At 41.8% G+C, this 14,205-nt stretch overlaps 1 protein-coding gene across 1 annotated transcript in view; it reads right to left on the minus strand.

Moving 5' to 3' along the window:
• The window catches only part of LOC124805241 (glutathione S-transferase D7-like), a 78,774-nt gene extending 70,206 nt beyond the window's left edge, over positions 1-8,568 (minus strand). Inside the window, exon 1 of the mRNA XM_047265749.1 lies at positions 8,406-8,568. The gene's annotated coding sequence lies outside the window, so the exon portion shown is untranslated. The remainder of the gene's footprint in view (positions 1-8,405) is intronic.
• Positions 8,569-14,205: the final 5,637 nt, after the last annotated feature.

Genomic DNA, 14,205 nt, shown 5'->3' on the forward strand with positions numbered 1-14,205 from the left:
TGATGCAGGCTGTCAGACAGAACTACACATCTTAGTTTTAAGTGATGAAATATGCTAGAGATAAGGAATAGTTGTATAATGAGTAATGAAGTGATTTTTTTTTGCAGATGATAATGAATGCTGATGAAGAGTAATGATGAAGAATATGCTACTATGAATAATGAAGTTTTTCTTTACAGGTGATGATAATAATGAAGTTATGATAATATGGATAATAATAAAGTTTTTCTTTACAGATGAGGATGATGTTGAAGTTTATGTATTTATGCTATGTAGTTATTTAAGTATTTTGTTGCAGTTTGCTTTGACAGCAAGTGTTATATTGCATAGTAGGATGACTGAAGGTTTTGGAAAGGACAGCTACGGAACACATTTTTTATACACATTTCACTACCTGTTAATTCGAAGTTCACTACTTTTCAGCATAGTCTGCGTTTCTTCTTTCAGCTCAATAATCCATTTTGTATTTTTTCCAGGAGAAGCTTTTCATGATACTTACTAACTTGTTACTTACTATACCTGTTCTAGTACTTGCATTTTTATTTTTTACCCATTTGTGTCTATCATTTATAAATGTGATCACATATACTGCCTTGATACATAACCTTGCTGCAGCTGACTCATGACGAATGACGTTACCTATCCTCATTTGCAGCAATAGGTCAAAAGCAAATATTGTTATGCCTCAGCAAATAATTATCGATCCCAACGGAATGCATTGCTAGCACAAAAAAAAAAAAAAATGTTTTACCAGTACCAAATAAGGCTACTAGCTTAAGAGAATTCTGAATAATACTGATCAGCTCTAAATAGTATGTCACTTCAGTAATGACTTCTTAATGATAAAAAAAATATATAAAATAATGCTTTATAACTGGCAAATAACTGCCACTGTTTATTGTAATGAGACTACTTATAATGCCCATGATTATTAATGCTATGATTGTAATTAACTGATTTTTAATAATGACTTCTTAATGATCTGAATAATACTGAATGATGAACAATGTTTTATACTATTCAGTACTTACTGGCCACTGAGTGCCGATAATTAACATAACTAAATGAATTATGCCATTAATTAGCTCCTGTTTTCAATGATGACTTTTCATGTTCTATAACTGGCCACTGAGTGCCAATAATTAATGTCACTAAATGAATTATGTTAATAATTATGCCATTAATTAGCTCTTGTTTTCAGTGATGACTTTTCATGTTTTGGTAACTGGCCAATGAGTGCCAATAATTTGTATAACTCAATGTATTACGTTAATGCGAGGCCAATAATTGACTTTTTTTTTTTCAATGAAGACTTCTGATGAACATTATTCTGTCATACTAAATATGTTTTGTAACTGGCCAAAGACTGCCGCTGTTAATTGTAATACGATTACCCATGATGCCAATAATTTAATTTTATGAACATTATTGTGTAATACTAAATACATGGTACAGAAATGTTCAATAACTGGGCTATGAATGCCGCAAACTACTAATGTAATTCCTGATCAAGACTAGTCTGTGACTTAATGTCCTTCACCTTCTGACCTAACTACCTGGAATTACTGTAATATCCATTTGTCTTGTCCATCCTCATGATCATGGAGCACTATATTTGGTTTTTGCACTAATTCTACGTTGGAGCGTGGTGATGACACGACATGCTGTCCACCACCATGAGCGATAAAGACGTTATTATCGTCCCACTGTTTGGTGTACCTGATGTACTGCCAAAATGATAACATGGAAGATTACTACGACATTTCAGTGTCTTGGCTACGCTGATAAATGCTAATGGAAAAAGAACTTCAAATTGTGTCACTTGGTGTTGTACTTCTGTGGAAAGATATGGACTTTCAGAGCAGCTATGTGCAATCCAAAGTGCTACAACCATGATGCAATCCTTCCCTTTCCTATCCTAATTCTTGTCACATAGTGAAAATCATTTTTTGCTTACATCATTTATGTTCATGGCCTGTACATTTTTTTCGATTTGCTGAACTCCAATGCAAGTACACTTATGTCACTTGTCGACATGATTTTTTGCCATTATGTTTATTTGTTGTGAAAATGCTAAAGACATTTTTCGATTTGTTCTGAAGTACAGTATATGTGCACTCTTGTCTTTTATATTGTATATACATTTTTCTGATTTGCTGATACGCTCTGTACTCATTGTATACATTTTTGTCATTGTCTAATGTTTTGTACTCGGTGCATGTGCACCACATTTAATTCATGTACTATATCTGTATATATGCTGTAACTGTAAAGTTAATTAGTTAAAAAAAATTCTTGCGATGGCAAGTCCAAATGACTCACCATCGCTGCCAAATTTTTGACCCCCCTCCCCCCCCCCCCCCCCCCCCAGTGTAGGGTTATGAAACGCGTACGTTTCATAGGCAGCGATGGCAAGCCACAGAATCTCTGACCAGAGAGCATGTAGTTCAGTTGCGAGTTAGCAATGGGAGAGTTCAGTGCAGTTGCGAGAGAGTTCAGTTGCGAGTGAGGAGTCGGTGGGCGTCGACATGGCACTCTGGTCAACATTCAGGGCGAAGTATATTATTTTTAAATAAGGTAATGAAGCAGCATTGAGCTCAGCTAATGATGTAAATTAACTGTAACTAATTTGTCCAAGAATCGCCCCAATAATAATTTTGTTTTCAAAGCAATTTTTAACTAAGAATCCTTTAATGAAAGAAATATTTCCCTTGCTATTCCTTAAAGAAAAGTTTCCCTTAAATTCAAAATTTTTGCAATGAATTTCCTCCAAGCTATGGCGAAAAATAAGAGCAGATGCAGTTTTACTAAGGTAAGAATTACAGTTTAATTAGTGAACATATAACATGCTGTATAATGTATTTAAACTACACAAACAGAAACTGAAAAAATAGTGTTCAAAAATAAGGTATCTTGCCACTATGCTCAAAATTTGAAAAATTGGTATTTTTTGAGGCGCTGTAGCGCCTTAGATACTGGGAGTAGCAAAAAATGGCAAGAATCACATTTGTAGAGAATTTTGTGCTCTTTAAAAAAGAAAATAGACGTTAAAGGGATAGGAACAAATGAAACTGAGATATTTTGAAAAAAGGGGAAAAAGGCCGAAATTTTCCAAGTTTTTTGACTGCAGAAAGTTTTCCCAAGCGAAATTTTGTTGGCAAAACTCCGTTTTCTAATATTTCCAACCATATGAACGAATTGAAAAAATAAACTCTTCTACCCCACCTTTTGCAAGGTATTTCTGCAATTTGACTGGTCTACAGTAGAAAGCGGCAACAGTGGTTCAGAGGTGGAAACGGCCAGGCATCAGGGGAATATTTTCACGAGAGACTAGGCGTCCGTAGGGCGGTGAATTTTAAGACGCGACATATTAAGCCACGTCCACACGGGCTATGCTGTGCTGCGCAAAACCAAGAAATAAGGTTCGGCAAAGCACGGTGCGTCCGGTGAGTAGCGACGGGTCAACTTGGGTATATGCCGAACCGAATTAACCGAGTTGAAAGTTTGCATGGAAGGAATTCAAACCAAATTAAACCGAGCTGGGACGACAAAACTGAGATGACATTTAACGTCGACCGTTTCTAGGCGCTTCAATCCGGAACCGCGCTGCTGCTACGGTAGCAGGTTCGAATCCTGCCTCAGCCATGGAGGTGTGTGATGTCCTCAGGTTAGCTAGGTTTACGTAGTTCTAAGTTCTAGGGGACTCACGACCTCAGATGTTAAGTCCCATAGTGCTCAGAGACATTTGAACCATTTGTGTGTGTGTGTGTGTGTGTGTGTGTGTGTGTGTGTGTGTGTGTAAGGGGCATTCAAAAAGAGACAAGCCGGAGTCTAGAACGCCACGTGACTATACAGAGCTAGCAGCAGCATGCATCAATCGTCTAACGCTGCCAGTCGAAGTGCAGTGATATGGAGGCGCCAAAAGAAGAGCAAATAAGTGTTCATTTTCTGACAGCGGAAGGAGTAGGAGGAAGGGACAGTCATCGACGAATGTCACAAGTTTCCTCTGCAAGGGTCAAGGCACCCACAGGCGCTTCAGGGAAGGACAGGTGTCGTTAGCCGATGATGCACGGTTTGGAGCACCACACTGCATTACCAGTGACATCGTCCAGCTGGTGGATGCACTCATTACCCAGGACCGCCGAGTGATAGTGGAAGCCATAGCCGCCGCGGTCGAATTGAACGACTGCACATGCACAAAGTATGTGCCAATTGGTGCCCCATAGTCTTCAATCACACAAGGAAGCATGTCGAATGGCCCACTATCTTGCTCATGTGCAGCGCTATGTTCGGGAAGGGAACGCATTCCTGGCACAAGTGGTGGTTGGAGATGAGTCATTGGTGTCCTCACCTCGAACCAGAATCAAAACGACAAAGTTTTCAGTGGAAGCATCCAGGGTCACCACCGCCAAAAATGCCATACACACGAGTACAGGAAAGGTTATGCTGACGTCCTACTGTGACCAAGATGGCCCCCTCCTGATTCACTTTCTGCAGCTTGGGATAACAGTGAATGCCCAGCGTTACTCGCAAACCTTGACCACCTTCACCAAGCGATCAAATCAAAACAACCAGACAATCTCATCTGTGGGGTCATTCTGATCCACAACAATGCAAAACCTCATACGGCCAACACAGTCGCGGCACTCCTGCAGAAATTTGAAATATTGTAATTTTTGACGCACTGTAGCGCCTTGGATATTGGGAGTAGAAAAAAATGGTAAAAATCAAATTTGTAGAGCGTTTTGTGCTCTTTAAAAAAGAAAATAGACGTCAAAGCGATAGGAGCAAATGAAACTGAGTTATTTTGAAAAAACTGAAAAACTGCAGAAAGTTTTCACAAGAGAAACTTTGTTGGCAAAACTTGGTTTTCTAACCTTTCCAACAATATGAACGAGTTAACAAAATAAAATCTTCTACTCCACCTTTCGCAAGGTACAGGCTTTTTTTCTGACAGTTTCACTGGACTACTAAGCAACAATCCATGTCTGATAGTCTGTTCAGATAGCAACACCTTTCGAGGCACTCTGTTATCTGTTGTGCAACAGATGTCGTAACTCTTCTTTACTAATTCATATCGTGCAGTCGATAAACCAGATAACGAATGCACTCAAAAATTCCCTCCACAGTACGGCGACATTACACATTTTCTGTTCGACAACAATTTGACATTATGCATTTTCTCTTCGACAACAGTTTATGAGCTCTAGTCTGGGTTGACAGGTGTTCAGATTTTTACGGAACTGTTCGGTATTTCACCCCTGTGTTCGATAGCAAAGTATGAGCGGTACGGAATTTTTTGAATTCCATTCACTTCGCGAATTCTTTTACTGATTTGCAAGATCAAGTCAATAATTGAGTGTCGATACGATAAAAGCAGAATTAGGAATTTGTTGTAATTTGACGGTTACAACATGCAACGACTTTTACCACAAAATTAAAGGTAACAAAAATTTGTTGAAAGCTGTAAATAGCTCTAGTAAATATAGGTCAGCAAATCCTTTCGCCAGGCAATGTTTGGTAATTTTCTCAATTTATTCCGGCAACCCTAGCACTAGTAACTTTCGTCATTAATACAATATAGGTTATGTTGTCTCCAACGACGTCATTTTTCGATTCCTGTCACACGAAGAGCGTAATTGTCCACAAATATGTCAAGGATTGTAATTTGGATAAGTACCTAAAGACAATGACGGAAAGAAAAAGCGCAACACCAAGGAGCTGTGCGAGATAAACAAACGTTGGTAGGCGTGTTTCTACATCTAACAGGTGCTGCCTATTCTACTCTTTTGCCAGTAACATGACTGGCGCTAGTAGCGGCACTGTGAGGATGCAAATCATGTTTGCTTTAAATACACGCTGTAACGCCCGTGAGCGTTAGTTACTTCTGAGATTGGATTGGTTGGCTGGCTGGTTAATTTGGGGTAGGCGACCATACAGCGAGGTCATCGGTCCCATAGGATTAGGGAAGGATGGGGAAGAAAGTCGGCCGTGCCCTTTCGAAGGAACCATCACTGCAAATCAAACCCATGTCATGTCTAGTACGCAACAAAAGCTAAGAATTGTCTTACTTGTGTCTGTAAGATTAAATGAATAATTAACTTCTACCTAACTTGGGTCTCCTTCACGGTGGCTCTGCAACAGCCAAATTCTAACCATAGTTATTGAAAATTTATACGCATTGACATGCCCTTTTGATAACACATTCGGACGTTGTTTCCCACGAAACCCCATGCAGTTTCATTGACGTTAAGTAACGTGTAAGGCAAAATGTGGCTTCTAGCTGTACAGCTACATCTATACCCGCAGTGCATGGCGGAGGATGCATCGCACCGAGATTAGCAAGATTATCTCTCCTCTTTCCTGTTACATTCGCATTTTGGGCGAGGGAAAATGACTGTCTAAGTGTCTCTGTACATGCCCTCATCTCTCTTAACTTTAGTCTCATAATCTCTAAGCAAGACTCGCGATGGTGGCAGCCACATCTGTATCGTATTTGCGAAAATGCTTTTATTGTTGAATATGTCCTACATAACACGAATCAACGTAATGGATACAATGCTAATACGTGAATTGGAACTTAAATAGTGGCAACTATTTATTCACAACCGATACAAAGAGTTATATGTTTGCACCTGTTATTGTCCTTCAAAGTAGTCACCAGCGTTATGAAGAACTCGTTGCCAGCGATGTGGAAGGCGTACTACATCGTTAGCAGAGCCTGTTCTGTTGATGGTGCGAATGGAGCGGTCTACTGCCTGTTGAATCTATGAAACAGTTCTGAAGCGAATGCGACGAAGTGGTTCCTTCATCTTCGGAATCAAATCAAAGTCACAAGGACTGAAGTCCGGGAAGTATAGTGGACGGTGCAGTACTTCCCAGTGCCATCGACCGAACAGAGCAGCCACAGCTTGCGCTGTATGCGCCCGCGCATTGTCTTACAAGTGTCGCCGCTTCTTTCGCAAAGCTGGTCGCAGGTGATGCTCCAAAAACGGACAGTAATACCGTGAACTGACGGTCTGCCGTGGAGGAACGTAATGCGTTAGGATAACACCATCACAGTCGTACACGAAAATAACTTTAGACCGCTACATTCGTGTCGTCGACAAAACAGGCTCTGCTAACGGTATACTACGCCTTCCACATTGCTGACAACGGGTTCTACACAACGCTGGTGACTACTTTGAAGGACAGTAACAGGTGCAAACATATAACTCTTTGTATCGGTTGTGAATAAATAGTTGCCACTATTTAAGTTCCAATCCTCGTATAATCCTCAAACTGTTTAATCCATACTTGCAACAAGCCCGTTGCATTTTAGCCGCTGAGCGTCAGGCGTATCTTACAGCTTCTGAGTCGCTTTAAGACTCACAGTGACGGTGTGTTGTTAATGCTGTACGAGAGAGAGAAGTCGTGACTTTACACGTAGAGCGTTGTAGGCTTTCAGTAGGGCTCGACTTTATTATGATTTGCGACCCTATTCGATGGTAACAGGCACGTGCAAATATTATAAAATTTTGCTCTACACCGAACTAGAAATTGCTTTTTTTTCTTTCTTCGTCGAGTTAGTATGTTTGTTACCCCTTGACGCTGAAACGGTTGGTGAGATTTGGGTGAACTTTGAAATGGAGGTAGCCAATATCCTGAATTAACACACAGTCTACCTACCTTTTATTCCGAAAAAAAAAAATCGCTGATCTCGTGGAATGATCAACGTCAATACTGTTCCCGTCGGATCGGCAACGTGATTAAAAGTCATCCATGAAAGCCACCTTTCAAATGAATGCTCTAAGTTTAGCGTAGAGATTAGTATTTTCCCTTAAATAAAGAATGAGTTGTGAGCGATACACATTCTGCCAGCTCACATCGTCTCAAAATTTGGTGATTTTTTTTATGTTGCGCGGTTTGCTGGGCCGCAAGTGGCCTCAAGTACCTCCATGCGATAATTTTTGTCGTGCTGAATACGCGTGGAAAGTGATTTTAGGCAATAACATTTCTTTATAAACAACTGTTTAACCGCAGGTAACACCGCGGGACGCAGCAGGTTTACAGTATAATCTTGTTGATGTGCGAGACCACATCCTCCAAATATTTCGTGAAGGAGAACATTGTCTGTTGTAGGCTGTATATTTATATTGTTTATTTGCTAAATAATAGTATGCCCTGTATCGAATACAAACCAAAAAGCAGTAAAATATGTAGAAGATTAGTAAACAGTGAAACTCCAGGACGAAGATTCCGTCTTTTCACTCCAGGCCTACCTCATACCATGCGCGAAGCGTAACTCACAGAACAGCAAAGAGAATAAATGACTTAAATATGCATCCTACAACGGAGAATGAAATTTTTTCCAGTTAAATTATAAAGGACGAACACATTGTAACGGAGATATTTGAGTGACTTACGTTCCAAGTTGTTCGCAGCTGAAGGGACACTTCGTGCAGCTGCGTGCGTTGCCGTTTGTCTAGCAGGCAGTCACACAGAGATTGGAGCACTGCAGACACGCCTAGGCCGCTGGAATGTGCTGCTATCGCCGCTGATTTGTGGACTGTTTTATAGCGTGATCCTAAATTGAGAAACGCTGTCTCACGCCGGGGTGATAAAAGGAATGAGACGACGTGGAGTTTGTACAGTGATTCGGCACAAAAACTAATGGGAGTAACTGAAGCTGTTGTGAGGCGTTAAGTACGTGACATGCCAATGCACCGATTCTTCTTTTTTTTCGGGAGGGGGGGGGGGGGGTGTGGAGGCAGGATGGGGGAAGGGATTTTATCTTCTCGCTTTGTCTGTACGATGTCTGGTTGCTGTTTACATGACTCAACTTCACAACTCGCACTTCAAGCCACGAGCAGTGTGGGGCAGTGTAGCGTGCGTGAAACTTGCATACCGTTTGACATTTCGTGTGACATTGTGACAGTCATTTAGGATCAGTCTCACGTGATGACCATACAAAATTCATCTCATATTTGAACTGAATGTCTACGGCAAAGTAGTCACCAATCGGCTAAACGCAGTAAATCCTCTGTGAAGATCGAATCTGTTTATGGACAGTATGCTCCTGCTCGGATAACGTGCTTACTCTTAAACAATAAATGGAGAAAGACGGAGAATTCAACGGAAAGACTGACGTTGCCTCCGTAGCTATTTTTCGTAAATTTTCAACACTATTGAAAACAGAATTCTTATGGCAATGCTTTGAAAGTAGCTGGATTCTCTTCAGCATCTCATACGACTAGCACAAAACACTGTCCGAGAATCCAGACAAGCGAGGCGAATAATACTTGGTTGTACTTTGTCACCTTCGTTATTTTACATGTATTTGGATAAATTGTCTTTAGTCTTCTGACTAGTTTGGTGTGGCCCGCCACGAATTGCTCTCCTGTGCCAACCTCTTCATCTCAGAGTAGCACTTGCACCTTACGTTCCGAATTATCTGCTACATGTATTCCTATCTCAGTCTTATTCTACAGTTTTTGCACTCTGTAGCTCCCTCTAGTACCATAGAAGTCATTCCCTGGTGCCTTAACAGATGTCCTATCGTCCTGTCCCTTCTCCTTGTCAGTGTTTTCCACATATTCCTTTCCGATTCTGCGCAGCACCATTTTTCCTCAAATTAAGGCCTACATTTGATGATACTAGTACACTTCTCTTGGGCAGGATGCCCTTTCTGTCGGTGCCAGTCTGCTTTTGATTTCTTCCTTGCTCCGTCCGTCACTGGTTCTTTTGCTACCTAGGTAGCAGAATTCCTTAACTTCATCGAATTCGTGACCACCAATAGTTATAAGTTTCTCGCTGTGCTCATTTCTGCTGCTTCTCATTACTTTCGTCTTTCTTCGATTTTCAATCCATATCCTGCCCTCATTACACTGTCCATTCCGTTCAGCAGATCTTCTTCACTTTCAAAAAAATGGTTCAAATGGCTCTGAGCACTATGGGACTTAACATCTGTGGTCATCAGTCCCCTAGAACTTAGAATTACTTAAACCTAACTAACCTAAGGACATCACAAACATCCATGCCCAAGGCAGGATTCGAACCTGCGACCGTAGCGGTCTCGCGGTTCCAGACTGCAGCGCCTTTAACCGCACGGCCACTTCGGCCGGCTACGGTGAGTTGCTGCTTTGTTTGGGTCCAACCATTCCTTTCTTTCATTTACGTTAGCATGAAGACACCACTTCTTGTCCCCAGTAATGACACAAGATAGGAATGGCCGATGTTGTTCACGAGCCAGTTGATAACGAACAAGCTGAGACGCGCATATGGCCAACAGCTGAATTTAATGATTTTGGCCCAGAGCATGCGGAACCCACACATCCGATTTTTGAACCTTCCCCAATGCATGCGAATATCGCATGATGGGGGAATGATCACAATTCACCACATCTGCCTGTTTTCGAGTACACTGCTGCGGATCACTGTGGATTAACGCGTTTAAACGATTTCATCAAACCCCGAAGGTCTTCCTGAATGTGGAGAGTCACTAAGGTCAAAACGATCCTTCTTAAAAAAGAAAACCATTTTTTGCCGTGCTCTGTGCACTGGCATTATCGCCATACAGTATGCAAATGTTTCTGGCTGCCTCTGCTGCTGTCAGCCCTCTACTGAACTCAAACAGATGAATATGTCGGAAATGTGCCGATTTCTCCACTTGATACTCTATATTTTGGCGTCCACGGCTCCACTCTCTAGCTCCGTATGTTGTTGTGGTCTTCAGTCCTGAGACTGGTTTGATGCAGCTCTCCATGCTACCCTATCCTGTGCAAGTTTCTTCATCTCCCAGTACCTACTGCAACCTACATCCTTCTGAATCTGCTTAGTGTATTCATCTCTTGGTCTCCCTCTACGATTTTTACTCTCCACGCTGCCCTCCAATGCTAAATTTGTGATCCCTTGATGCCTCAATACATGTCCTACCAACCGGTCTCTTCTTCTCGTCAAGTTGTGCCACAGACTCCTCTTCTCCCGAATTCTATTCAATACCTCCTCATTAGTTATGTGATCTACCCATATAATCTTCAGCATTCTTCTGTAGCACCACATTTCGAAAGCTTCTATTCTCTTCCTGTCCAAACTATTTATCGTCCATGTTTCACTTCCATACATGGCTACACTCCACACAAATACTTTCTGAAACGACTTCATGACACTTAAATCTATACTCGTTGTTAACAAATTTCTCTTCTTCAGAAACGCTTTCCTTGCCATTGCCAGTCTACATTTTATATCTTCTCTACTTCGACCATCGTCAGTTATTTTGCTCCCCAAATAGCAACACTCCTTTACTACATTAAGTGTCTCATTTCCTAATCTAATACCCTCAGCATCACCTGACTTAATTTGACTACATTCCATTATCCTCGTTTTGCTTTTGTTTATGTTCATCTTATATCCTCCTTTCAAGACACTGTCCATTCCGTTCAACTGCTCTTCCAAGTCCTTTGCTGTCTCTGACAGAATTACAATGTCATCGGCGAACCTCAAACTTTTTATTTCTTCTCCATGGATTTTAATACCTACTCCTAATTTTTCTTTTGTTTCCTTTACTGCTTGCTCAATATACAGATTGAATAACATTGGGGAGAGGCTACAACCTTGTCTCACTCCCTTCCCAACCACTGCTTCCCTTTCATGCCCCTCGACTCTTATAACTGCTATCTGGTATCTGTACAGATTGTAAATAGCCTTTCCCTCCCTGTATTTTACCCCTGCCACCTTTATAATTTGAAAGAGAGTGTTCCAGTCAACATTGTCAAAAGCTTTCTCTAAGTCTACAAATGCTAGAAACGTAGGTTTGCCTTTCCTTAATCTTTCTTCTAAGATAAGTCGTAAGGTCAGTATTGCCTCACGTGTTCCAGTGTTTCTACGGAATCCAAACTGATCTTCCCCGATGTCGGCTTCTACCAGTTTTTCCATTCGTCTGTAAAGAATTCGTGTTAGTATTTTGCAGCTGTGACTTATTAAACTGATAGTTCGGTAATTTTCACATCTGTCAACACCTGCTTTCTTTGGGATTGGAATTATTATATTCTTCTTAAAGTCTGAGGGTACTTCGCCTGTCTCATACATCTTGCACACCAGATGGTAGAGTTTTGTCAGCACTGGCTCTCCCGAGGCCGTCAGTAGTTCTAATGGAATGTTGTCTACTCCCAGGGCCTTGTTTCGACTCAGGTCTTTCAGTGCTCTGTCAAACTCTTCACGCAGTATCGATAATACTGAAACTCTGACAGCAACAGTGAACTACAAATAACAAGCGACAATCGATAAATAAACCCATAGCAACAGGAATGCAACATGGAAAAGAAAAAAAAAAACAATACAATATATAAAATCTTTTACAAGAACTGTTATTTGTCGACCATGACCTGGTGCAATTTAGCAAGAAGCACTGATAATGCGCTGTTGATGATTTTCTACATGTTACTCATGATAGCCGACTGTGACTATTTGTAGATGCTTTGGTTGTACACTACTGGCCATTAAAGTTGATACACCACGAAGATGACGTGCTACGGACGCGAAATTTAACCGACAGGAAGAAGATGCTGTGATATGCAAATGATTAGCTTTTTCAGAGCATTCACACATGCTTGGCGCCGGTGGCGACACCTACAACGTGCTGACATGAGGAAAGTTTCAACCGATTTCTCATACACAAACAGCAGTTGACCGGCGTTGCCTGGTGAAACGATGTTGTGATGCCTCGTGTAAGGAGGAGAAATGCGTACCATCACGTTTCCGACTTTGAGAAAGGTCGGATTGTAGCCTATCGCGATTGCGGTTTATCGTATCGCGACATTACAGCTCGCGTTGGTCGAGATCCAATGGCTGTCAGCAGAATAAGGAATCGGTGGGTTCAGGAATGTAATACGGAACGCCGTGCTGGATCCCAACGCCCTCGTATCACTAGCAGTCGAGATGACAGGCATCTTATCCGCATGGTTGTAACGGATCGTGCAGCCACGTCTCGATCACTGAGCCAACAGATGGGGACGTTTGCAAGACAACAACCATCTGCACGAACAGTTCGACGACGTTTGCAGCAGCATGGAGTATCAGCTCGGAGACGATGGCTGCAGTTACCCTCGACGCTGCATCACAGACAGGAGCGCCTGCGATGGTGTACTCGACGACGAACCTAGGTGCACGAATGACAAAATGTCATTTTTTCGGATGAATCCAGATTCTGTTTACAGCATCATGATGGTAGCATCCGCGCTTGGCAACATCACTGTGAACGCACATTGGAAGCGTGTATTCGCCATCGCCGTACTGGCGTAACACCCAGCATAATGGTATGGGGTGCCATTGGTTACACGTCTCGGTCACCTCTTGTTCGCACTGACGGCACTTTGGACATTTCAGATGTGTTACGACCCGTGGCTCTACCCTTCCTTCGATCCCTGCGAAACCCTACATTTCAGCAGGATAATGCACGACCGCACGTTGCAGATCCTGTACGGGCCTTTCTGGATACAGAAAATTTTCGACTGCTGACCTGGCCAGCACATTTTCCAATTATCTCACTAATTGAAAACGTCTGGTCAATGGTGGCCGAGAAACTGGCTCGTCACGATACGCCAGTCACTACTCTTGATGAACAGTGGTATCGTGTTGAAGCTGTATGGGCAGCTGTACCTGTACACACCATCCAAGCTCTGTTTGACTCAATGCCCAGGCGTATCAGGGCCGTTATTACAGCCAGAGGTGGTTGTTCTGGGTACTGATTTTTCAGGATCTAAGCACCCACATTGCATAAAAATGGACTCACATGTCAGTTCTAGTATAATATATTTGTAGAATGAATAACCGTTTATCATCCGCATTTCTTCTTAGTGTAGCAATTTTAATGGCCAGTAGTGTATTATGTTTCAATATTTACGATGGAGGCAATGGTTTAATAGTGGACGTCAAGTCCGAAACTAGTCACCGCAAATAAAGGATATTTCTCACTGCAACTTCGACAGAATTACAAATAAGATTTTCAATAAACACAAGTTGCTAACCCATTTTTCCTACATCGTGCTGGAGGTTTATGAATAAAATCTTTTAATGGAATCTAATAACTTATTTACATTAGTATTTATTACAGTTATCTTGTTTTTGTTGGGTGGGGAGTCGTCATCGGCTCCATAACACTACAATCCACAATGTCCACCCCCACCACAACCCCCAGTCTCTTGGATCCGCACCTGGGAGCGAGTCAGT

The sequence above is a fragment of the Schistocerca piceifrons genome, chromosome 7 (genome assembly GCF_021461385.2).
Source record: "Schistocerca piceifrons isolate TAMUIC-IGC-003096 chromosome 7, iqSchPice1.1, whole genome shotgun sequence".
Lineage (NCBI taxonomy): Eukaryota > Metazoa > Arthropoda > Insecta > Orthoptera > Acrididae > Schistocerca > Schistocerca piceifrons.